The 12,710-nt window shown below is 43.2% G+C and overlaps 1 protein-coding gene across 10 annotated transcripts in view; it reads left to right on the forward strand.

Annotated features, from left to right (window-relative positions):
• The window catches only part of NEK7 (NIMA related kinase 7), a 124,981-nt gene that overhangs the window by 40,591 nt on the left and 71,680 nt on the right, over nt 1-12,710 (forward strand). The gene's annotated exons all lie outside the window — the stretch shown is intronic.

Here is a 12,710-nt window from a genome sequence, read left to right on the forward strand (position 1 = left end):
TAAAGCTCACTTCATCAGATGCATGGTGCCACAAGTACTCCTTTTCTTATTGTAGATGTAGAAGGTGTAGGAGATTGGGCTGAATCTGCAATGACCCTATGACACACCCTGGAAGCTGCTTTTTTGAATAAATCCCCGCTATCAGCTTGCTTACTTGTCTTCTGCCTTTTTTGCATAGAAGTAGAGTGCAGAATGTGCAATTGCATAACCTCCTGGGCAGTATACGAGTCCTGGTGACTAGATTGAAGATTCGTATTGGGAGATATCAGAAATGTTGGTTAATGGAGCTTTCTGGTTGATAAAGTGTTGGATAACACAGCTTTTACTGGTTTCAGAGTAACAGCCGTGTTAGTCTGTATTCACAAAAGGAAAAGGAGTACTTGTGGCACCTTAGAGACTAACCAGTTTATTTGCGCATAAGCTTTCGTGAGCTACAGCTCACTTCTTCGGATGCATACAGCTTTTACTGTAGTTTGAAAGTTACTTGTAGCATGCCTAGGGCAGAGAATATACCCCAAAAGTAAATACATTAGAGGCATCTGTAATTGAGTTATTAGAACTGAAGTGATCGTTACATTTTGAAGGTGGCACACTTCAGCTATGTTGATATTTGTTTGAGATCTGTTTCCAAATTTGTATACATAATAGTTTGTTAATGGTTCATTAAGAACAGTGGAGTGGGGAAACCTGTGACAGTGATTGTATGTAAGAGATGGAATGGAGCCTTTGCTTGTGAATTACCTTGAAAACTTTCAGATAAAAGGGCTGAGAATGACCTGGTTTTAAATGAATATAAAACAAAGGAGAGCTCAAAACCATAGCAATGGTTAGCCCAAAGGATAATAATGTATTTCTAACCTTTTTCTTGTACATATGAATTCTCATTACCAAGTTCAGTAATTATAACTATTGAGGGGAGAAAATGACTAAACATATGTCTAAGGCTATGTCTACACTGCACTTTTGTCATTTAAAACTTTTGTCGGAGAAAAAATACACCTCGATGGACACAAGTTTTAACGACAAAAAGTGCTGGTGTGGACAGCGCTTTGTTGCCAGGAGGCGTTTTCCCACCAACAAAGCTACTGCCCCTCGGGGGTGGTTTTATTTTGTCAGCAGGAGAGAGCGCTCTCTCCTGCTGACTTAGGGTATGTCTACACTACGAAATTAGGTCGAATTTATAGAAGTCGGTTTTTTTGAAATCGGTTTTATATATTCGAGTGTGTGTGTCCCCACAGAAAATGCTGTAAGTGCATTAAGTGCATTAACTCGGCGGAGCGCTTCCACAGTACCGAGGCAAGCGTCGACTTCCAGAGCGTTGCACTGTGGGTAGCTATCCCACAGTTCCCGCAGTCTCCGCTGCCCATTGGAATTCTGGGTTGATATCCCAATGCCTGATGGGGCTAAAACATTGTCGCGGGTGGTTCTGGGTACATATCGTCAGGACCCCGTTCCCACCCTCCCTCCCCCCGTGAAAGCAAGGGCAGACAATCATTTCGCGCCTTTTTTCCTGAGTTACCTGTGCAGACGCCATACCACGGCAAGCATGGAGCCCGCTCAGGTAACCGTCACCCTATGTCTCCTGGGTGCTGGCAGACGCGGTACGGCTTTGCTGCACAGTAGCAGCAACCCATTGCCTTCTGGCAGCAGACGGTGCAATACGACTGGTAGTCGTCCTCGTCGTGTCCGAGGTGCTCCTGGCCACGTCGGCTGGGAGCGCCTGGGCAGACATGGGCGCAGGGACTAAATTTGGAGTGACTTGACCAGGTCATTCTCTTTAGTCCTGCAGTCCTATTGAACCGTCTTATGGTGAGCGGGCAGGCGATACGGACTGCTAGCAGTCGTACTGTACCATCTTCTGCCAGGCAGGCAAGAGATGAGGATTGCTAGCAGTCATATTGTACCATCTTATGCCAGGCAGGCAAGAGATGAAGATGGCTAGCAGTCGTACTGTACCATCTTCTGCCAAGCAGCCATGAGATGTGGATGGCATGCAGTCCTTCTGCACCGTCTGCTGCCAGCCAAAGATGTAAAGGATAGATGGAGTGGGTCAGAACAAGAAATAGACCAGATTTGTTTTGTACTCATTTTCCTCCTCCCCTGTCTAGATCACACTGCAGTCAGTCACAGAGAAGGCGCAGCGAGGTTAATCTAGCCATGTATCAATCAGAGGCCAGGCTAACCTCCTTGTTCCAATAACAACGATAACTTTGGTGCACCATTTCTTATTGGAACCCTCCGTGCAGTCCTGCCTGAAATACTCCTTGATGTACAGGCACACCCTTTGTTGATTTTAGCTCCCTGAAGCCAACCCTGTAAGCCGTGTCGTCAGTCGCCCCTCCCTCCGTCAGAGCAACGGCAGACAATCGTTCCGCACCTTTTTTCTGTGCGGACGCCATACCAAGGCAAGCATGGAGGCCGCTGAGCTCATTTTGGCAATTAGGAGCACATCAACCACCACACGCATTATCCAGCAGTATATGCAGCACCAGAACATGGCGACGCGATACCGGGCGAGGAGGCGACGTCAGCGCGGTCCCGTGAGTGATCAGGACATGAACACAGATTTCTCTGAAAGCATGGGCCCTGCCAATGCATGCATCATGGTGCTAATGGGGCAGGTTCATGCTGTGGAACGCCGATTGTGGGCTCGGGAAACAAGCACAGACTGGTGGGACCGCATAGTGTTGCAGGTCTGGGACGATTCCCAGTGGCTGCGAAACTTTCGCATGCGTAAGGGCACTTTCATGGAACTTTGTGACTTGCTTTCCCCTGCCCTGAAGCGCATGAATACCAGGATGAGAGCAGCCCTCACAGTTGAGAAGCGAGTGGCGATAGCCCTGTGGAAGCTTGCAACGCCAGACAGCTACCGGTCAGTTGGGAATCAATTTGGAGTGGGCAAATCTACTGTGGGGGCTGCTGTGATGCAAGTAGCTCACGCAATCAAAGATCTGCTGATATCAAGGGTAGTGACCCTGGGAAATGTGCAGGTCATAGTGGATGGCTTTGCTGCAATGGGATTCCCTAACTGTGGTGGGGCTATAGACGGAACCCATATCCCTATCTTGGCACCAGAGCACCAAGCCGGCGAGTACATAAACCGCAAGGGGTACTTTTCGATAGTGCTGCAAGCTCTGGTGGATCACAAGGGACGTTTCACCAACATCAACGTGGGATGGCCGGGAAAGGTGCATGATGCTCGCATCTTCAGGAACTCTGGTCTGTTTCAAAAGCTGCAGGAAGGGACTTTCTTCCCAGACCAGAAAATAACTGTTGGGGATGTTGAAATGCCTATATGTATCCTTGGGGACCCAGCCTACCCCTTAATGCCATGGCTCATGAAGCCGTACACAGGCAGCCTGGACAGTAGTCAGGAGCTGTTCAACTACAGGCTGAGCAAGTGCAGAATGGTGGTAGAATGTGCATTTGGACGTTTAAAGGCGCGCTGGCGCAGTTTACTGACTCGCTTAGACCTCAGCGAAACCAATATTCCCACTGTTATTACTGCTTGCTGTGTGCTCCACAATATCTGTGAGAGTAAGGGGGAGACGTTTATGGCGGGGTGGGAGGCTGAGGCAAATCGCCTAGCTGCTGGTTACGCGCAGCCAGACACCAGGGCGGTTAGAAGAGCACAGGAGGGCGCGGTACGCATCAGAGAAGCTTTGAAAACCAGTTTCATGACTGGCCAGGCTACAGTGTGAAAGTTCTGTTTGTTTCTCCTTGATGAAACCCCCCGCCCCTTGGTTCACTCTACTTCCCTGTAAGCTAACCACCCTCCCCTCCTCCCTTTAATCACCGCTTGCAGAGGCAATAAAGTCATTGCTGCTTCACAGTCATGCATTCGTTATTCATTCATCACACAAATAGGGAGATGACTACCAAGGTATCCCAGGAGGGGTGGTGGAGGAGGGAAGGAAAATGCCACACAGCACTTTAAGCACAGCACTTTAAAAGTTTACAACTTTAAAATTTATTGAATGACAGCCTTCTTTTTTTTGGGCAATCCTCTGTGGTGGAGTGGCTGGTTGGCCGGAGGCCCCCCCACCGCGTTCTTGAGCGTCTGGGTGTGGAGGCTATGGAACTTGGGGAGGAGGGCGGTTGGTTACAGAGGGGCAGCAGTGGCAGTCTGTGCTCCAGCTGCCTTTGCTGCAGCTCAACCATACACTGGAGTATTCTGGTTTGGTCCTGCAGCAGCTTCAGCATTGAATCCTGCCTCCTCTCATCACGCTGCCGCCACATTTGAGCTTCAGCCCTCTCTTCAGCCCGCCACTTACTCTCTTCAGCCCGCCACTTACTCTCTTCAGCCCTCCACCTCTCCTCCCGGTCATTTTGTGCTTTCCTGCACTCTGACATTATTTGCCTCCACGCATTCGTCTGTGCTCTGTCAGTGTGGGAGGACAGCATGAGCTCGGAGAACATTTCATCGCGAGTGCGTTTTTTTTTCTTTCTAAGCTTCACTAGCCTCTGGGAAGGAGAAGATCCTGTGATCATTGAAACACATGCAGCTGGTGGAGAAAAAAAAAGGGACAGCGGTATTTAAAAAGACACATTTTATAAAACAGTCGCTACACTCTTTCAGGGTAAACCTTGCTGTTAACATTACATACATAGCACATGTGCTTTCGTTACAAGGTCGCATTTTGCCTGCTCCCACCGCGTGACTACCCCCTCAACCTTCCCCCCTCCCTGTGGCTAACAGCGGGGAACATTTCTGTTCAGCCACAGGCAAACAGCCCAGCAGGAATGGGCTATACTGAGTGTCCCTGAAGAAAAGCACCCTATTTCAACCAGGTGACCATGAATTATATCTCACTCTCCTGAGGATAACACAGAGAGAGAGAGAACGGATTTTGGTTGAATGCCAGCAAACATACACTGCAATGCTTTGTTCTACAGTGATTCCCGAGTACGTGTTACTGGCCTGGAGTGATAAAAGTGTCCTACCATGAAGGACGAAATAAGGCTGCCCTCCCCAGAAACCTTTTGCAAAGGCTTTAGGACTACATCTAGGAGAACTGCAAATGCCAGGGCAAAGTAATCCTTTCACATGCTTGCTTTTAAACCATGTATAGCATTTTAAAAGGTACACTCACCAGAGGTCCCTTCTCCGCCTGCTGGGTCCAGGAGGCAGCCTTGGGTGGGTTCGGGGGGTACTGGCTCCAGGTCTAGGGTGAGAAACAGTTCCTGGCTGTCGGGAAAACCGGTTTCTCCGCTTGCTTGCTGTGAGCTATCTACAACCTCCTCCTCCTCATCATCTTCTTCGTCCCCAAAACCTGCTTCCGTATTGCCTCCATCTCCATTGAAGGAGTCAAACAACACGGCTGGGGTAGTGGTGGCTGAACCCCCTAAAATGGCATGCAGCTCATCATAGAAGCGGCATGTTTGGGGCTCTGACCCAGAGCGGCTGTTCGCCTCTCTGGTTTTCTGGTAGGCTTGCCTCAGCTCCTTCAGTTTCACGCGGCACTGCTTCGGGTCCCTGTTATGGCCTCTGTCCTTCATGCCCTGGGAGATTTTCACAAAGGTTTTGGCATTTCGAAAACTGGAACGGAGTTCTGATAGCACGGATTCCTCTCCCCAAACAGCGATCAGATCCCGTACCTCCCGTTCGGTCCATGCTGGAGCTCGTTTGCGATTCTGGGACTCCATCATGGTCACCTGTGCTGATGAGCTCTGCATGGTCACCTGCAGCTTGCCACGCTGGCCAAACAGGAAATGAGATTCAAAAGTTTGCGGTTCTTTTCCTGTCTACCTGGCCAGTGCATCTGAGTTGAGAGTGCTGTCCAGAGCGGTCAGAATGGAGCACTCTGGGATAGCTCCCGGAGGCCAATACCATCGAATTGTGTCCACAGTACCCCAAATTCGAGCTGGGAACGTCGATTTAAGCGCTAATCCACTTGTCAGGGGTGGAGTAAGGAAATCGATTTTAAGAGCCCTTTAAGTCGAAATAAAGGGCTTCACTGTGTGGACGGGTGCAGGTTTAAATCGATTTAACGTTGCTAAATTCGACCTAAAGTCCTAGTGTAGACCAGGGCAAAGAGTGGCTACACTGCATGCCTTACAGTGGCAAGGCTTTAGTTGTACAGCTGTGTCACTGTAAGCTGCATAGGGTAGACATAGCCTAAAATGCACTTTGAAATTGACTGAATTGTATGGTGTTTGTGTATGTTTGAAGACCCACAACTAGTGCCTCCATAATATGTATGGCTATGCAGAGAGGACCTGTAGTAGAGGCTACATTTACAATGAGCTGATTGGACCACTGAAATAGGACAGAAAAAAGGTGTCAACAAAGTTCACTCTAAAACTTAACATAGCGAACAATTGAGGTAGCAAGTTTAGAGGATATTATATAAGAAACAGTGACTGGGTGTGAGTATGAGGGAGCATCATAAAATACTTTTTGTGATGTAAAGTTGAAGGTTAATTGAGATATCATGAGGCCTTTCATTGGATCTGTTGACTTTCATTATTTTTAACCACAACTGTGACTTTTTAATTGGAAAACCCTTGCTTTTCTTCTAAACTGTATAATCTCAAAACAGCCCAGTTGAAGAGCCTTTATTCTGTATTTGGTAAGGTGTGTTATGTTTTTTCAAGTGAAGATACCTGAATTCATTAAATTCTTATTGTGTGTGTTGGTTGTGAACTAATTATATCATTTATTTTATTCTTCAGCATACTGTACTTGTTATTTTGTTAGCTTGGTGACAGTTTGTGTACATATGTTGGATGTGCAAGTGCAAGGCTTGCATATTTGTAGGCACATTGAGATTAAATCTTTGATTTTCTGTTCCCTAATTATTTTTTTATATTGCAAGTTCATCTCTGTTTAGATTTCATGGGCCTCTTCTAGCATTTCTGGGTGTTAGTAAGTTTTGTAGTTGTGCTAACGCATGCCTTGTTCGTTTCTCCATCATATCGATGCTTGTTATTCCAGCTATGGGATTTTCTCTGCTCTACAACACCAGAAGTCAGGATTAGAGATGGCAGTTATCAAAAGATTTGCTTCCCTCTTCTGGGAAAACTGCCAGATACACTGCTTCAAAAGCTGAAACACATTTTAGGAACTTTGATCAACAGTCTTAAAACATTACATTAACTCTTCCTGAAAGTTCCATTTACAGTGCATAAGAAATCAAAAGGTCAACTATAACTTGAAATGCAGGTCAGTTGAGGCAGATGTGGAAGGATAAGTCTTGGTGCTTGGATAAAAATCATTTGATAATAAATTTCTGTCTCCATCATAACCAGGCTTATTGCCATTCCCACAATAGGATTTTTGTGGTATACAGAGGCGCCATCATAAGTGGCATTCTTCTGCCAAAGGTGGTGTCTTACATGGTTTGCACATCTTATTGCAGGTTTTGAAGAATATTTGTGTAGATGGAGCATGAAACCAATCTTGCAGGCTTCCTCATTGCTGGGGTGACCAGAAGTCCTGATTTTTGTAGGGACAGTACCGATTTTTGGGTCGTTCTCTTTTGGGTCTTCTCCTATTACCCCCCACACCCTGTCCCGATTTTTCACACTTGTTGTCTGGTCACCCTACTCATTGGCCAAAAGAAGCCTTTTAATCCCATGAAGAAAACACTTTTTAGTCCATGTACAGTTACTGATATTGTAGCACTAAAGCCTTTTTTGTAGACATATTTGATAAACTTTTGATGGTTTGTCTGATTGTTAGTAACAATAATGGGTAAAGAGCTGTAGATCTCCTGAATGGCTTTATTCTGATACCTTGTTTTGATTACCTTGTGGGTATCTAGAATATGCCATTTTTTCGTTCGGGTGTTATTGACTTAATGTATGTCAGGAAGGACTATCTCTTGTGATTTGTGAAAAGGGGAAATAACTTTCATATGAAGGCTGGATCTAGGCAAGGCACTTGTCCAAGTGGAATGTGCAATACTGAGACTCTATTGACATAGAAAAGGAGTCTGAATTCCAGCAGGATTATGAAATGTGAACTGGAACTCTATGGGCCGCTGCAGTATACGCCTTGCTTTATAAGAGCCCTTTTGACTTGGATAGATAACATCCAAAACTACTATGTGTTACTATAACAAAGACCATGGAGATGTCCGGCCATCAACTTAAACTCAATGTGGCCAAAATAGACCTCTTATCTTCCCCCCAAGTGCTTCCCCCTTCCATCTTTCTCAGTCATTGTGGACCACTCTCGTCCTTGTCACTCAGGCCCATAACCAGAGTATCATCTTTGATTTGGACCTCTCTCTACATCCCTGTATCCACACAGTATCTGAATCATGCATCTTTCATCCCACATACAATCTCTAAGATCCAGCCTTTCCTCTCTATTGGCACAGCTAAATTTCTCTTTTTCAGGTCCTCCTCTTGTCATGTCAGATACTGCAACACCATCTTCTCAGAATTTGACAAATACTGTTGTGCTCCAAACTTATATTCCTGGCTTGTTGCTTCCACAGTATCATTCTTCCACTGGCTCACCCATCTTCCCCATATCAAACACAAATTGTTTGTCTTCATTTTTAAGTTCCTTCATGGCCTATCACTGCCTGTGAAGGTGTTGTTTCACCACTAGAGCACATCCCTGTCTGATGTAGCAGCTCTCTCCCTGTCTAGTGCCACCCGTCAATGGTCACTATGGCACTGCGGTGGTCTGCCTCTTCCTGCAACTTGGTCCTCCTGCAGGTCGCTTTAAAGTCTCTCCTCTTTTGGGGTACTCAGTGAACAGAAACAAGGGCAGTTAATACAAATGAATTATCCCAAATCTTCCTTCAGAGGGTGCTTGTCAGTTTGTAGCCCTAAACTGAGTTCATAAGTAATAAAGAGGAGTGATCCCCTCTCCAACTGAGTCAGCATCTGGCCGCCTTCTCCCTCAGAGAGGGGCTGTCAGGCAGCTGTCATCTGGGGAGTTCCTGCCTTAAGTCAGCCCACTCTCCAGGAGCTGAACACTGAGTTCTGCTCTCCTCTCTGGTCTGCCATCAACTGATTCAGGTTTCTCCCTCTGAAGCTCTTCCTTCCAATGTTGACATCTGTCACAGGTGCATGGGGATGGAGCCACATGAGTCCACATTAACTTGTTAACTCCGTGTTACCCAGTGTGGAGTTAGTATACCCATATCACACTGCTCACCTATCATATTTTTACAATATGGAGATGTTGACTCCCACTTCATTCTGCAAATGCCAGTTTTGATCATCTTAATTTTTTTCGAAAAGCACCTTTCTCCTATTTAAAATGTTAATTGGTTGAAGAAGTTCAAATATTGACAAACATTATATTATATGTGCACAAAACAGTGTGTTGTAGAACTCAACTTTGGAAGTATCCAAGGGTGAATAAGATGAAATTGAAAGAGGCACCAGCAGGTTGCGACAGAAATCACTGTTTCTGAATTCATGTTACCTATAGGCAACAGGAACTAAGAAGAATCATCTTTAAAATTTTTGCTTTGTTTTGTTATAGATTTTTCTTGGCTGTAATTTCACAAACATAAATGCAACATGGTGAGCTTGAATCCTTCTTTTAGGTTAACGTTTGTGTACCTCATCAACACTCTACACCTCCAGTAGTTAGTGAACCAGTATTATACAGTAGATCCCCTGTTTTATGAACTGGTTGAGGATTGAGTTCATAAAATCAACCAGTTCATAAAACTGAACATCTTGAAATTGCAGTAGCTGTGGTGCATAAGTTGCACTATGGTGTGCTGCATTGCTTGCTTGCTTGTCTTTCAAACCACTGCAAAGCGATGTCCAATGTGTTGAAGATACCAGAATGTGGAGGGATATCAACTAGTTTTTCATTGACATTGCTTTTATTTGATATTCTCCCCCACCCTCCCCACACCTTCCAGTCAGGAAAAATTGTACATGTAACTGGTCATTTGTAACATTGATGTTCATAAAATTGTGGCTGTACTGTAATGTTCATAAATCTGTGTCCTGCATGATTACATGGCCAAGATTCTGTTTTAGATGTTGCCTTCTTTTAATTGGGGGAGGATATTGTTCAGCCATGCTAGGGGAATGTCTACACTAAAGATGTACTTTGGTTAATTGATTGCCATTGAGATAGTACATTTGTAAAGTCTAGTTTGGACAGTCCTCAAATGCTTGTTTCAGGACACAAACGTTAGCCTGGAGTACAAAAACAGCTATGTCATCACTGCCCCGAAAGGTGTATTTTTTCAGAGAGATAACTAATACACATTAGTAATATTGCTATAAAGTTTTAGTGGAGACAGGTAATAGATAGCTTTTGTCCCAGTGTAGTTAGAGGTCAACACTATGTATTCCACACCCATAGTTGACTTTTCCTACTTACATCATGGTAAAACTTACCCAACCTAGTTTCCTCTGGGGTTTTACAGCAAGATAACTAAACATGCATTGGCGCTTTTGATAAAAACACACCCCTTTTTGGGGGCGGGAGCATGAGGACATAACCCTACAGATCAGCTTGGGATAAACTACAAACTTTGTAGCTTGAAACAAATGCTTGAGGAATTTCTAGAATAGTCTTTACAAATGTGTTACTACCTTGAATCAATTGGCTATCAACTTCGACTAAAAAAAACTCGGGAAGATATTTCCTAATAAGAAATACATTTCTTTTGCATTATGTTATTGTGACATTACGAAATGTCAAACTGGTTCTTACTAAATAAAGCCCATCTTTTCTTTCTTGGCTGTTTTTATCTTAAGAATGTAACATGAAGGATTCATAACTGCCTAGCAACAGTAACTTCTTGTTTAAAGATCTATGAGTTGCTCATACAGTATGGTATTTATAGTCAACTCAAGGCTGCTCAGGAGTCAGTACAGTATATAGGGTTGCATACTTCCTCAAAATTCCTTCTAGAGAATGCATCACAGTTGTGCCTTGTATTGTTCTGTGCTTTCCCCCTTTCATTCCAACACTTGAGACCCTGTGTTAGAGGATCAAAAAAGAAATCCTTTTATCTAGTACTCATATTAATTATTCATTGTGCATTGTCAGTGGATTGCCACTTGAGGCTTGAATTAGAGCTAATTAATCTTGTAGTTTCACATTTTATAGAACATTGTTACCACAGCATTGCAGTGGTCTGGTTACAAAAACACTGTGTTGCCCGTTTTCACCGTTGTTTGTCATATCTTATAATAACTTTTCATTTAACTTATTATTTTGTTTACTGTATGTGGTTATCATAGGTTTATCTTGCCATAGTTATATTGGTGGTCCATTGTATAATGAAATATCCTTATCAAGCCATTTTTATTTTAAACCTTTTTATTAAAAAATGTATTTGTTTATGGGTTGCATACTTATTTAAACATCACCTTTTATCTTTCTAACATCAGAGAAGAGATCTGGGAAAAATAATGGACTGTTGAGAAAGAAACACCGAGTAACTCCTACTTCGTGTGTCCTGAAAGTACTATCGTTCAAAGCTAACACACTCGTTCCTTTTACCTCAAAAGTTGAATTTAGAATGCTAATTAGTTGGTAACTGATTAAATAAGTTCTGGCTTTGGAAACAATGGTTTTGTGTATACCATCTGGTTGTTAAATGTATGTAAAAGTCTTCTGATGTATTTGTATGAGAGTTTCTAAAGACTCTGTGAACACAAGCCTACGTACAAGGGATTTAAGCAGAATGGTGGTTTTGTGTTTTCTTTAGTGTATATTCAAATTATGCAACTATACAGTGGGCAATTCTTGATCTTTACTTTACAGTAACTTATTACAGTAACCCATTCTAATGATCTTCAGTCTCATCAATTAGTCCTTATTGATATCACTTGAAACATCTTTCTGTTTAAGCTTTTCAGAATTTTGAAATAATTGTAGTTATGATCTATCTACCCCATAAAGGTTATGAGGAACAGAAAGCTAATTTAATGCGTTTATATGCGTTTACTTAGTGTCGTGGCAAGGGCTTCTGTTAAAACTTTTTTAAAAGGCCTTCTTGACTCTTCGTATTGACTAATTGTAGAGTGAGAATTCATTTTAAGGAGACTTTTAGTTATGATCCTCTTTGTGAAAATAATAGATATTAGGCAACCTGTCATGCAAGCTTAAAACTGTTTAATATCAATTCCACTTGTGTTTTCCACAGCAGACATAATGACTCTGTGTAAATCTTGTGAATATCATAGACCTTGAAATCAGCAACTGGGAACAACATAATTAAAGTATTTCATATATGTGCAATGTGATCTAACCTTTCAGACTTATTCGCTGATTAATATTAGCTGAAGATGGAGTTGATTGATTTGTCATAAAGCTACTAAGCTGTAATATTTATAATTATAATCAAAATAGTGACACAACCTTATTCATAGTGGTGTATTAATGGGCATTTTATAGTAAGGCAATCATTAATAATTACAAAGTGGCATATGCAGTTTGGACAGCCATCCAAAAGGATGTTCTTAAGGGTTTAAAATCTCCCTTTGTGTAGTTTTGTTTTTTTCTGTGTAGGCTGTCCTATAGTGCTGTGTCTTCTTCCATTGGTGAAAAAATTTCTTTTTTGTTCAGGTTTGTAATATTAACAGTCTCCTTCAGATCTGACAAAAAGAATACAAACTTTTCTTGAGCAGGCTCTGGACTTTCTGAAGAGGCTTATTACAGTATGAGGTGACTGTTCAGTGTCAGATCAGAAATCTCATTTACTGGTTCTAAAACAGAATCTAACCAACCAGTTTTGAATCTGATAGGACAAAATCCCTAGAGTGAC

The sequence above is a fragment of the Lepidochelys kempii genome, chromosome 8 (assembly GCF_965140285.1).
Source record: "Lepidochelys kempii isolate rLepKem1 chromosome 8, rLepKem1.hap1, whole genome shotgun sequence".
Classification (NCBI taxonomy): Eukaryota; Metazoa; Chordata; order Testudines; family Cheloniidae; genus Lepidochelys; species Lepidochelys kempii.